The sequence below is a fragment of the Oncorhynchus masou genome, chromosome 17 (assembly GCF_036934945.1).
Source record: "Oncorhynchus masou masou isolate Uvic2021 chromosome 17, UVic_Omas_1.1, whole genome shotgun sequence".
Taxonomy (NCBI): domain Eukaryota; kingdom Metazoa; phylum Chordata; class Actinopteri; order Salmoniformes; family Salmonidae; genus Oncorhynchus; species Oncorhynchus masou.
Genome location: NC_088228.1, coordinates 42,837,226 through 42,852,228, shown reverse-complemented (window position 1 = coordinate 42,852,228; position 15,003 = coordinate 42,837,226).

Below are 15,003 nucleotides of genomic sequence, written 5' to 3'. Positions count from 1 at the left end.
TTGGTGGGTCATGGAACAAAACCATTTGGGAACCACTGGTCTGGCACCTGGCTGGAGTGAATTGAATTGGTCACTGTGGACCACTGAACCTCTACGGGCGTAGACTTTTGGGACTTACTGTGAAACGGCCTTGAACGGACCAGCAGCCAGTTAGCCTTGCAGGCACTGATGGCTAACTTTCAACACTAAAGACAAAACACTGCACAAGACTGCCCTTCTGAAGTGAAGCTAAAAGATTTGCCATTACACATGGTGAAGGACAGACTGTGATAATGTGAAGATGAGAAGTACAGTTACAATGTATAAAACAAACAGAAAAAACACTCAAATGTACAGATGTATCTCTCAGCTGTCTTTTTTACAGTCATTAAATCCTATAATGTACAGGAAGGCTATTCTACTCCTCATAATCACAAAGATATACACTTCTGGTCTGTATCTGATCGTTAACTGTTTACTATTTTCAGGTAGAGCACAGTTGCTTACACGGAACCCAAACCGGCTGCGCTCGTGTGCCATCGTGCATAAATTTTGTCCCCCCACACCAAACGTGATCACGACACGCAGGTTAAAATATCAAAACAAACTCCAATTACATTAATTTGGGGACAGGTCGAAAAGCATTAAACATGTATGGCAATTTAGCTAGTTAGCTTGCACTTGCTAGCTAATTTGCCCTATTTAGATAGCTTGCTGTTGCTCGCTAATTTGTCCTGGGATATAAACATTGAGTTGTTATTTTACCTGAACTGCACAAGGTCCTCTACTCCGACAAATTAATCCACACATAAAACGGTCACCCGAATCGTTTCTAGTCATCTCTCCTCTTTCCAGACTTTTTCATTGTTGAACTTATATGGTGAACGCAACTAAACTATCAATGTATTACCACGACAACGGCAACAAAATTCGTCTTTCAATCACCAACGTGGGTATAACCAATGAGGAGATGGCACGTGGGTACCTGCTTCTATAAACCAATGAGGAGATGGGAGAGGCAGGACTTTCAGCGCGATCTGCGTCAGAAATAGGAACGACTTCTATTTTAGCCCTTGGCATCGCAGACGCTCGTTGGCGCGTGCGAGCAGTGTGGGTGCAATGATTGACTAACATGGATTTCTACATTTATTTTGCGACGCTCACGTATGCGACATGTCTGGTCAGCATGTTAGGTACCAGTTAAACATTGCGCTATGAGGATGAATTAAAGTGTCAATACATATGAGTTATTTTCTACAGTAATTTGAAAATAAAAGAGAGCCGCACTCTAGGAGCTCAGAAGCAAAACTTTAATACCAACGTTACGACTATTTTCTACAGTATTACCATATTACACTGTCTTATATTTGTCTTGAACTGGGCCAGACATGACGCTCTAGACATACAGTCCAGTTTAAAGGTAGACTCAGCAATACAACATAATCATCTATAGCAGGGCAGCTTCCTGCTTCACAGACAACAATGTAAGCCTACAAGAAAGTGTGTGCCCTCAGGATTGGAGGGAAGCTAAATAAATTATGCTTCCCAAGATCAGCAAAGCACCCTTTACTGGATCAAACAATTGACCAAACAGCCTGTTACCAACCCTTAGTAAACTTTTGGAAAAAAATTGTGTTTGACCAGACACAAGGCTAGTTCACAGTAACAAATTAATGAACAGATTTTTGGCACACTTATAGGGCATTCAACGTGTGAGGATCTTACACAAATGACTGATGATTGGATGAGAGAAATGTAAAATAAAAATACTGTGGGAATTGTTTTGTTAGACTTCAGGCCAGATTTTGACATTATCATAATCTGCTGCTGGAAAAACATGTGTTATGGCTTTACATTCACTGCTTTTGTAGATTGTAGATCAAGAGTTGCCTGTCTAACAGAACACAGAGGGTGTTATTTAATGGAAGCCTCTCTAATATAATCTAGGTAGAGTCAGGCATTCCCCAGGGCAGCTGTCTACACTCCTTACTTTTTTCAATCTTTGCTAATGACCTCCCTCTGGCTCTGAGTAAAGACTGTTTGTCAATTTATGCTGATGACTCAACACTATACACGTCAGCTACCACAACAAGTGAAATCACTGCAACATTTAACAAAGAGCTGCAGTCCGATTCAGAATCGGTGGCAAGAAATAAGTTAGTCCTAAATATTTCAAAAACGAATCATTCACTAAACCTCAACTAATTCTTGTAATGAATAATGTGGAAATTGAGCAAGTTGAGGAGACTAATCTTCTTGGAGTAACCCTGGACTGTACTGTCATGGTCAAAACACATTGACACAATAGTAGCTAAGATGGGGAGAGGTCTGTCCATAATAAAGTGTTATTCTGCCATCAACAAAACAGGTTCTGCAGGCCCTAGTTTTGTCACATCTGGATTAGTGTCCAGTCGTGTGATCTGGTGCCACAAAGAGGGACTTAGGAAAATTACAATTGGCCCAGAACAGGGCACGGCTGGTCCATGAATGTACACAGAGAGCTAATATAAATAATAGGAATGTCAATCTCTTCTGGCTCAAAGTAGAGATTTATTTCATCACTACTTGTATTTGTGAGAGGTTGAATGGGGACATCCATGCATACCCCACAAGACATGCCACCGGAGGGCTCTTCATAGTCCCCAAGTCCAGAACAGGCTACGGGAGGCACACAGTACTACATAGAGCCATGACTACATAGATTTCTATTCCACATCAAGTAACTCATGCAAGCAGATCAATTGGATTTAAAAAACAGATACAAATACAACTTATGGAACAACGGGGACTGTGAAGAGACACACACACATGGACACAGACACAGGCATACACACACTTGATAACCTTCAGTACATTCTGAAAATGTTGAGCCTCATTCACTTTTTCCACAATTTGTTACGTTACAGCCTTTTTATATTAAATGTTTTCCCTCATCAATCTACACACAATACCCCATAAAATTGTTTTATATCACATCTACATAAGTATTCAGACCTTAACTCAGTACTTTGTTGAAACACCTTTGGCAGCAATTACAGCCTCGAGTCTTTTTGGGTATGAAGCTAAGAGCTTGGCAAACCTGTATCTGGAAAGTTTCTCACATTCTTCTCTGCAGATCCTCTCAAGCTATGTCAGGTTGGATGGGGAGCGACGCTGCACAGCTATGTTCAGATCTCTCCAGAGATGTTCGATTGGGTTCAAGTCCAGGCTCTGGCTGGGCCACACAACGACATTCAGAGACTTGTCCCGAAGCCAATCCTGCGTTGCCTTGGCTGTGTGCTTAAGGTCATTGTCCTGTTGGAAGGTCAACCTTCACCCCAGTCCTGGGAGTGAAGGTTCACTCTGGAGCCGTGTTTTATCAAGGATCTCTCTGCACTCTCCGTTCATCTTTCCCTCGATCCTGACTAGTCTCCCAGTCCCACATCCACACAGCATGATGCTGCCACCATCATGCTACACCGTAGGGATGGTGCCAGGTTTCCTCCAGACATGATGCTTGGCATTCAGGACAAAGAGTTTAATCTTTGTTTCATCAGACCAAAGAATCTTGTTTCTCATTGTCTGAGAGTCCTTTAGGTGCCGTTTGGCAAACTCCAAGCGGGCTGTCATGTGCCCTTTACTGAGGAGTGGCTTCCATCTGGCCACTATAACATAAAGGCCTGATTGGTGTAGTGCTGCAGAGATGGTTGTCCTTCTGGAAGGCTCTCCCATCTCCACAGAGGAACTCTGGAGCTCTGTCAGAGTGACCATCGGATTCTTGGTCACCTCCCTGACCAAGGCCTTTCCCCCTCCGATTGCTCAGTTTGCCCAGGCGGACGTTTGGTAGTTCCAAACTTCTTCCAATTAAGAATGATGGAGGCCACTGTGTTTTGGGGGACCTTCAGTGCTGCAGAAATGTTTTGGTACTCTCCCCCAGATCTGTGTCTCGACATAATCCTGGCCTGGAGCTCTACGGACAATTCCTTTGAACTCATGGCTTGGTTTTTGTTCTGCCATGCACTGTCAACTGTGGGACCTTATATAGACAGGTGTGAGCCTTTACAAATCATATCCAATCAATTTAATTTACCATGGGTGGACTCCAAGTTGTAGAAACATCTCAAGGCTGATCAATGGAAACAGGATGCACCTGAGCTCAATTTCAAGTAATTATGGGGTATTGTGTGTAGATTAATCAGGAAATGTTTAAATTTAATCAATTTTAGAATAAGGCTGCAACATAACAAAATATGGATAGAGTCAAGGGGCCTGAATACTTTCCAAATGCACTGTATGCACTATTCACACACGTACACATGGATTTTATGTTGTAGATATGTGGTCGTAAAGTATTGGCCTGAGGGCACACACTAATTTGGACCTAAATTGGTCTAAATTTTGTTGGACCCCAGGAAGAGTAGCTGCTGCCTTGGCCCTAACCCTAACCTTACCCTAAACCCACCCCAAACCTAACCCTTACCCTAACCCTAACCTCACTCCAACCATTACCCTAACCCTCCACCGAAATAACGGACGGAACACACACTTCACGAGGAACCCGCAACTCAACTTATCTTTGCACCCAATAGTTCCTCTTAACCATCGCACCCTACAACCAACTTGGTGGAAGCGGTCACTAGCAGCTGGCGGACCAAGCATAGTATGGGCTGGATTACTTGGGCTGCAACAACAGGAACAACACAATACCCTACTCCAAATCCCTGGGCTGGTTGTGCCCGGAACCCTGGTGCTCCTACCGAGCAAGTCGAGTGCCCCTCCCCCTCAGTCTCTACACAGCTGGAAGGTGCTAGATCGACCTTATTACAATATACCCTAACCTGGCCAGATGCCTGGGTGTTGGGCTCCAGGGGGCCCAGACACAGTCTGCCCCGGCATTACTCCGATACTCGGGCATAACCACTACACAACGGACACAACGGCGGCAGCAGTGGACAGGTGTTGAACAACGGGTACTACAACAACAGACAATGGAAGTAACCACCATCTCCACACAGCAGTCACAGGAACTGCGACAACGGGCGGGTGTTGAACAACGGGTACGACAACAACAACGGCAGGACACACAGTCGGACAACTGACGGGGGAACCAACCACGATACAATAGCTGTCCAACACAACATAAGGTGCAAAACACAACAACGAGTGGTTCTATGGTGGGCTCGAGTGGTTTGAGAATAACAACCAAGGAAGAGAGGTGAGATGGAGGGAGCTGGGTGCCTGAGATGGATTTGTAAGTCGCTCTGGATAAGAGCGTCTCCTAAATGACTTAAATGTAAATGTAAATGGAGCCAGCACTCATCATTGTCAAGATGTCACATGACACCTGAACTGTGCGACACGGAGGAGAGGAGACAACTCCTACGCCAACAAGGGAGCCGCAGTTAATAACACAGAGGTTCTTATGCTCAATGGGTTTGCAGGTTGGGCGCCACAGCATCGTACCACATACCATCACAAGGCCATCAGGACACCGTGCAATAACCAGGAAAAATATGAGGATTCACACAGGTAAGTGACATTTCAACACGTGTGGCACAAAAAGCAGGTGTCGTGCTCACAGTGGCTACTAAGTGGTGAAGACTAGGCACAACATGGGAGCAACCGTTCACGTCGCTCGCCAAACGGAGGTCAAGGCGCACAACTGTAGAGACACCATGAGGCCACAAAACACCTAACAGAGGCTGATAGAACCCCAGGCATAACTGCCTCCAAGACTCCCCGAGTCTGTCGCTACCACACAACGGGAGTCGGATCCAAAAGAACAGAGCAGGAGAACATCACTCGCTACATTAAAGTAAATGGGAAAACGGAGGTCAAAGCACAGCAGCAATCGGCTGATCACAGTGTCACTGGGCACGTCACCGTAAATAATTAAATGCGCCATTGAAACCCCCGGAGGGACACAACAGCCTCCCACACTCCCCGAACCTGTCGCTAATTCACAACGGATGTCGGAATGGAAACAAAGCCGCAGTCGACCACCTTTGAAATCAACAGCGTCCCTGCGCCCTCACTTGTTCTCCAGAACCCCGTGTCTCCCCACTATTCACGACTTCGCTGAGGGATGGCTAGAGAACGGATCTCTCGACAAAACTGGCAACAACGGCTGAGACTTCAAGACTACCCAGAAAGCCAGCACTGCACCCACACACACACTTCTTTTTAACCTTTGGACGGTTAAACTCCTGTACCCATTTCTTTCATTTTCTCTCCTCCTTGCCACCTGAGTAAGCTGAGTAGGCAGAAACACGTAGTGGCTGGGACATTTCTAGACCCGGTGTGTTTCCATAACAAAGGTGGGTTCCACCCAGCTGTTGGAAAGGTCTCCTTTTGGCTACTTTCTGCCTTTTTATGCTACTTTTCTCTCTCCATAGTTTGTGTTTTACACAGCACTTTGGCTATTGCAAAGAGGTGACAGCTTGGAGTAGGACTCAAGGCACTTCAACGAGCCTTACGCCGCTCCCAACGACACCACCACCACCCCAACGACACCACCCCAACGACACCACCACCACCCCAACGACACCACCCCAACGACACCACCACCACCCCAACGACACCACCCCCACCCCAACGACACCACCACCACCCCAACGACACCACCACCACCCCAACGACACCACCACCACCACCACCCCAACGACACCACCACCACCCCAACGACACCACCACCACCCCAACGACACCACCACCACCCCAACGACACCACCACCACCACCACCCCAACGACACCACCACCACCCCAACAACACCACCACCACCCCAACGACACCACCACCACCCCAACGACACCACCCCAATGACACCACCCCAACGACACCACTCCAACGACACCACCCCAACGACACCACCCCCACCCCAACGACACCACCCCAACGACACCACCACCACCCCAACGACACCACCCCAACGACACCACCACCCCAACGACACCACCCCAATGACACCACCACCCCAACAACACCACCACAACGACCCCAACGACAACACCCCAACGACACCACCACCACCCCAACGACACCAACACCACCCCAACGACAACACCAACACCACCCCAACGACACCACCACCACCACCACCATCACCACCGCCCCAACGACACCACCACCACCACCCCAACTGACCCCACCACCACCACCCCAACGACACCACCACCACCACCACCCCAACGACACCACCACCACCACCACCCCAACGACACCACCACCACCACCACCCCAACGACACCACCACCACCCCAACGACACCACCACCACCGCCCCAACAACACCACCACCACCACCCCAACGACACTACCACAACCACCCCAACGACACCACTGACTCGAACGTTGATCTCCCATCTGACACCACCACCACCGCTCCAACAACACCACCACCACCACCCCAACGACACCACCACCAGGGTGGGTTTCCTTTTTCATACCAGATTATTTGTTTGTTTTTTATTCTTCAACTTTGCTAGCTGGAATGTAAAATCTTGAAATCACCTAGTCAAAAGTAAAATGCTTCTTTCTCATGTGGATTTCCTGACGGGCCGCCCCCAGGTGGTGACGGTAGGTAGCAACACAGGGGTGCGTGCTCAGTCCCCTCCTGTATTCCCTGTTCACCCACGACTGCACGGCCAGGCACGATGCCAACACCATCATTAAGTTTGCAGACGACACAACAGTGGTAGGCCTGATCACCGACAACGACGAGACAGCCTATAGGGAGGAGGTCAGAGACCTGACCAGGTGGTACCAGAATAACAACCTATCCCTCAACTTAACCAAGACTAAGGAGATGATTGTGGACTACAGGTAAAGGAGGACCGAGCACGTCCCCATTCTCATCGACGGGGCTGTAGTGGAGCAGGTTGAGAGCGTCAAGTTCCTTGGTGTCCATATCAACAACAAACTAGAATTGTCCAAACACACCAAGACAGTTGTGAAGAGGGCACGAAAAAGCCTATTCCCCCTCAGGAAACTAAAAAGATTTCACATGGGTCCTGAGATCCTCAAAAGGTTCTACAGCTGCAACATCGAGAGCATCCTGACTGGTTGCATCACTGCCTATTATGGCAATTGCTCGGCCTCTGACCCCAAGACACTACAGAGGGTAGTACATACAGCCCAGTACATCACTGGGGCTAAGCTGCCTGACATCCAGGACCTCTCCACAAGGCGGTGTTAGAGGAAGGCCCTAAAAATTGTCCAAGACCCCAGCCACCCAGTCATAGACTGTTCTCTCTACTACCGCATGGCAAGCGGTACCGGAGTGCCAAGTCGAGAAGCCTTTTTGTTCTAAACAGTTTTTACCCCCAAGCCATAAGACTCCTGAGCAGGTAATCAAATCGCTACCCAGACTATTTGCATTTTGTTCCCCCCCAACCCCTCTTTTTACGCTGCTGCTACTCTCTAAACTAGAGGAGCAGCTATTTGATTTAGTAAAAACATACCATTCGCAATGTCAAGTGTAGAGGCTGACTCAGCAGACCGTTTCATTGTGGTGGTAGGAAGACTGTTTAACATACCTGTTATGTTGGCTAACATTTATGCTCTAAATTGGGATAAAAACTGTATTTTCTCAATGACCAAATATGGACACACACCACCTAATACTAGGTGTTGATATGAATTGTGTACTGTCCAATCTGGATCATAGCTCTCCTAAGATATCATCTTCATCAAAGATAGTATACACAATTCAGCTATTTCTTAAGACATAAGACACATCTGATGCGTGCCGTTTCCACAATCTCACAGCTAGGGAGTATTCTTTTTCTCACCAGTTCATAAGACCTTTTCACGTATAGACTACTTTTTCCTAGACAGTATATTTCTGCCACTTATCCCGGAGTGTGATTACCAAACTATAGTCATTTCAGATCATTCTCATCTTTATCATGAAACTACTCATACCAAATACACAGCCTAATTATCGCCCTCGTGGCTTAATTCACTACTGCAGAAAAAACCTTGTTGCTTTTATATAATCTCAAATTTAGCGATTTCTCGAGGTTAATCATACCCCTGGAATGTCTCCTAGAATAGTATGGGAATCAATGAAGGCTTATGTAAGGGGACACATTTTTTGTACAGCGCAAGACTAAGGAAGTGCAATATTAGAAGCCTAGGGGAATGGACGGGTCCTTACCAGCTTGAGACAATAAAGGACGGACAGACCCTCATGGTCCTGGGAAGCTGGAGAGGACATGGTGACCGGGTTGATGTGACTAAGAATCTTGAATGGTCCTAGGTAGCGAGGAGCGAGCTTCCACGAGTCTACCTTTAAGGGAAGATCACGGGTGGAGAGCCACACCCATTGACCTGGTTGGAGGAGCCGAAGAGGTCTTCTGTGCAGGTTTGCCTCATGTTTATGTCAGGCAGGGGAGCAGAGAAAGTAGGATTGCTCTCTGATCCAGGTGTGGCGATATTATCGAATGAACGCCTCTGCTTTGACCTCTCTTTCAGCAAATCGGGGGGGGGGTGACAATCCAGTGGACGAGTTCGGCAGTGTGTTATGAGCATACTCTGCCCAGACGAGGAACTTGCTTCAGTAGCTGGCCTGAGTGGAGACGAAGCAGCGCAGGAACTTCTCCAGCTCCTGGTTCGCCCGCTCAGTTTGTCCATTCGACTGAGGGTGGAACCCCAAGGAGAGACTCACAGGGAACAGAAGGCCTTCCAATACCATGCATATGCATATACGGTGGGCAAACTTCTTCACCATCGCCGTACCATGAACCCTGCAAGAAATGCTTTCAGTCAAATTCAAAATCATTACTGGTAAAACCCAGTTCCAGAAGGGAGAGGGGGCTTGGTCTGGTCTCCTTTGATCAGGGTATTTCTCAAAAATGGCTCACTGCCCGTAGGCCTATCTGGTGTCTACATTGGTATACAAGGAATCTATATTGATAGAGAACAGCATTGCTCCAGAAAGAACCTCTGTTGTATTTAGTTTTACAACAAACTCATAAGTATCCTTAATATTCACTGGATGTTTCTGCGATAAGGGATTTAAAAATAAATCAACGTACTCTGCTACTCTTTACCACAATCTGAAAAAAAATGGTTCCAGTGGGAACCTCAGATGGAACAGTCCACGTACTGGGATCTTTATGTATTTTGGGGAGAATATAAACTTAGTTTCCTATTGCAGAGACAGAGACAAATTATGCTTAGGGTTATTCAATCGTCTTTTAGCCTCTATGAGGTATCCAACGTCAGGCCTCAGTGGGATCGACAGGCCTTCATGCCTCAGCCGGATCGTCGGTCCCTACAGTCTGTAGGTTTTATAACTGTCTTGATTATGTCTCAGCCTTTTCAACCCTTGTCTGCTTACTAAAAGACAATTAATTATTTTTTTCAACCCGAGACTCTTTTTCTGTGAAGAAATTTTATTTGAGTGCATACTTGTGAGAAGGGTTACGGTAGGGTTGGGGTTAGCACCCAACACTCCTAATTATGTCACACGGCCGACCCAGGGTTCTAAGCATAATAACTTGTCAGCACTATATCCACCAATTAAGTAACAATATGGTATGCCAGCTGAGGGAAGAGCCCTTATGAACCTCCATAATGTTTTCCTATAAAAGGGTAAAATGTAACCACATGATCCTCGTTAGTATAGTGGAATGGCTATTCTAGTTGGTCAAAGATTTTTTAAATTGTATGAACTTGAAATTGTCTATCCAACTCTCATTCTGTCTTACGGCCATACCAGCATGAATACACCTGCTCTTGTCTGACCTTGTAAACTCAGCTGGATTGGGCCTGGTTAGTACTTGGTTGGGAGACTGCCTGGGGAAAACCAGGTGTTGCAAGCTTTTTGCCCAGTTGCGTATACTCTTGTAAACCAGTAATGATATAATGGCCATTTTTTTTAAACGGAATGGTATTTTATTTCCTCAAAGTTGAGTTACATGAACTTGAAATAGACTATCCAACTCTTATTCCATGGGTTAGGGTTAGTTTTTTTTGTTATAGAATCGCTAAGGTTGATCTGATGCCTTCCAGCCAATGCAGAGACCATGGGGAAGGTGCCCTCCACTTGCTGAATGGGGGAGTTGAGGGGACCGGCCCAGGTTGCAAACCCTATGTTTTCCCACTTTTGTAGAGTTGGTTATGGGGTGTGATGGTTGAGTTGGTGTATTTGTGGGTGTGTCCGTAGAGTCAACGAGGTGATGAGGGTTAAGGTTAGTCAAGATAGGGGTTAAGGTTAGGGATTGGGTTAGGGCTGTGTTATGGTGATGGTTAAGGTTAGGATTAGGTTTAGGGTTATGTTAGGGTGAGGAACAGGTAAGGGAAGTCGTCCTATTGTCCGTGAGTCGACAGTGGTGGAGCAGACAGGATCATCAAAGTCACTCTCCACCAGGACCATCTCCCCCTGCTGGTTGCCATGCGTCCATCCTGTTTTCGTCTGTTCCCTTCCAGGATCCTAGCTGCTTAGTCGGTTGCCATGTGTCTGTCAAGTTGGTCCTTTATTGAGTCCTGAGTGTTTAAACAGACAAAAACACAGAAAGTGAGGCCACCTCTACGGTTGTCATTCATCCGCAATGAGTACTCCGTCCGTCGTCCTAGTAGGTACATACTTGGTTTAGGAGTAGGCAAAAACTCTTGAGGGCCGGACCGTGGATCGTCGCCGGAGGAACTGGACCGTGGATCGTCGCCGGATGCTCCTGATCATGGATCGTTGCCAGAGGAACCGGACGCTCCGGGCCATGGATCACCACTGGAGGCTCCGGGCCATGGATCATCACTGGAGGTCTGGAACACAACGTGTCCTGGACAGATGCCCACTTTCGCACGGCAAGTGCGGGGAGCCGACAACGTGCATTGGGCTGTGGAAGCGCCCTGGAGACAGAGTGCGTAGAGTCGGAAAACATGGTACCTGAATGGTGACCCACACAGTGAGTACGGGGAGTTGGCTCTGTTTCACACCTTGGCTCCTCCAAACACCCCGTGTTTTATTTGAGCCTTACGGGCTTCCGTCGGTGAACCCCGGTGTCGTCGTTGTTGCTCCTTCGCTGCCTCCGCCTGCTTCCATGGCAGGCTTCTGTCTCCTGCCATGATTTTGTCCCACGTCCAGGATGTCCTCAACTCCTGGCTTTCCTCCCAGGCCCAGGATCCCTGCTCCTCCTGGGCACGCTGCTTGGTCCTGGGATCTTCTAAAACGATAATTGTTGGAAGGATTGGACCAAGGTGCAGCATGGAAGGCGTTCATCATGTTTATTAATGTGAACCAGCAACAAAACAATAAAGAATAACAAAACAAACGTGCAGCTTTGTAGTGCAAAAAGGCCACAATACAAAAACAAGATCCCACACACAACAGGTAGAAATGGCTGCCTAAATATGATACCATACTAGGCCAACCTAGAAACAAAAAACTAGAATGCCCACCCTAGTCACACCCTGAACTAACCAACTAGAGAAATAAAAGGATCTCTAAGGTCAGGGCGTGACATGATGTTTGATAAACCAGGAGCAGTTCTACCCTCTGAGCGATTCGAGGTAGTGGCGGTGGCAGCAACAGTGAAGGAAGAGGGAGAGAGTTGTGAAAAAAGTATGTTGGTGTGGCTATGATTGTCCAAGCTGTGGATGGAAGTCAATGTACATTAAATTGCTTGCACCAGTTATTGAATATCAATCTTTGATATTTGAATTATGTCTGTATGTACAGCAGAACTCACAGGGCAGCCAATCTCCCAAACTAGTTTTCTCATCAGGAAAGTTGGGCCAACTTTGACATCGCCCCCACCCTTCCCAACCAGCTATGGATCTGGGAACAGTTTCTGTCTTCAGTGAGATGTCTTCTATCAGTAGAGCGTTTAATTGTGCAAATCCCGTGAGCGAGAAAATAGATGCGCGTTCTGGCGCGAATTGTACACAGTCATTCCTCCGTTCCAGATTGTCTGAGAGGATTTGCTTTTGTCCGGTTGAATCGCCAATTGTTTTGTACGTTAATAACATCCTAAAGCTTGATTCTGCACTTAGTTTGACCAGTTTAGTCGACATATAATATGTAATTTGAAGTTGATGCGCAACCCCTCGGGACCAGAAGTCATTTTGGATGCATTTCAGCTGGAACTTGTCGCATTTGCTAACAGAAAGCTGTTAGCATATGCTAATACAAAGACACACGACTTGAAACCAAACGATGTTTTGGGTAAGTATGACTCCTTCCACTACATTCTGATCGAAGACCATCAAAGGTAAGGGAATATTTATGTTGTAATTTTGTAATTTTGTGTTTCTGTTGACTCCAACATAGCGGAGAAATATTGCTTATGTCTGAGCGCCGTCTCAGATTATTGAATAGTGAACGATTTCTGTAACGTTAAAAATAAATGTGACAAAGCGATTGCATTAAGAAGCAGTGTATCTTTCTAACTATATGTACATGTATATTTAGTCAAAGTTTATGATGTGTGTTTCTGTTAACTCCGCCAGATAACGCCAGATATCTATAATTTCTTCTGACATTTTTTAGCATTTTCTGAACATGGCGTCAATGTAAATGGAGATTTATGGATATAAATTGCATATTATTGAAAAAAACATAAGTACTGTGTAATATGTCCTATTACTGTCATCTGATGAAGATTTTCAAAAGGTTAGTGAATTATTTTTCTTTTAATCCTGCGTTTGTGATTGCATCTTTTGTTAGACAAAATGGCTACATATCGTCTGTCTGTGGTGGTTTGATATACATATGTGCTATGTTTTCACCGTAAAACATTTTAGAAATCTGACTCGCTGGATAGATGAACAAGGTGTTGATCTTTCATTTGAGCTATTGGACTTGTTAATGTGTGGAGGTTAAATATTTCTGCATTCTGTGTGCCACTTTTTGAGTTGAGGGGGTGCCCTTGGGGAACGTGTAGCGTGAACACGTTAAAATCCAATGAATTCTCGCCTTTTTGTAATGATTTAACACCCACTGCCTGTGGGACATTTATTTTGAAGGCATGTATAAATAACAACTGTACGAGGACTGACAGGCTAACACACACGTCACAGTTACAAATAGTAGCTGGCTAGAAATTGAAATTGAATAGAAATTGTGCAAAAATTTGTTTTCAAAGGAAAGTAGGCAATGAATGTAGATATAAATATTTATTTATTGAGGTATCGGGGTGTGTGCTTAGTGTCCAAAGAGAGCATCACTGTCTTGAAAGACTACAAATTGTCCCGACACTTCCAGATGAAGCCGAGAAATACAGGAATATGAGAGAGGAGAGGCAAGTGCATCGAAAGAGTTGCTTTCACAGTTGCAAAAGCAGCAAGGACAAAACTGCATTCAACAAGCAACACAATTGCAAGGGCTAGGTACAGTTGAAGTCTGAAGTTTATATACACCTTAACCAACTACATTTAAACTCAGTTTTTCACAAATCCTGACATTTAATCCAAGTAAAAATTCCCTGTCTTAGGTCAGCTAGGTTCACCACTTTATTTTAAGAATGTGAAATGTCAGAATAATAGTAGAGAATGATTTATTTCATCTTGTATTACTTTCATCACATTCCCAGTGGGTCAGAAGTTTACATACACTCAATTAGTATTTGGTTGCATTGCCTTTAAATTGGTCAAACGTTTCAGGTAGCCTTCCACAAGCTCCCACAATAAGTTGGGTGACTTTTGGCCCATTCCTCCTGACAGAGCTGGAGTGACTGAGTCATGTTTGTAGGCCTCCTTGCTCGCACACATTTAAAGTTCTGCCCGGACATTTTCTATAGGATTGAGGTCAAGGCTTTGTGATGACCACTCCAGTACCTTAACTTGTTGCCCTTAAGCCAATTTTCCACAACTTTGGAAGTATGTTTGGGGTCATTGTCCATTTGGAAGACCCATTTGTGACCAACCTTTAACTTCCTGACTAATGTCTTGAGATGTTGCTTCAATATATCCACCTAATTTCCCTCCTCATGATGCCATCTATTTTGTGAAGTACACAAGTCCCTCCTGCAGCAAATCGCCCCCACAACATGATGCTGCCGACCCCGTGCTTCACGGTTGGGTTGGTGTTCTTCGGCTTGCAA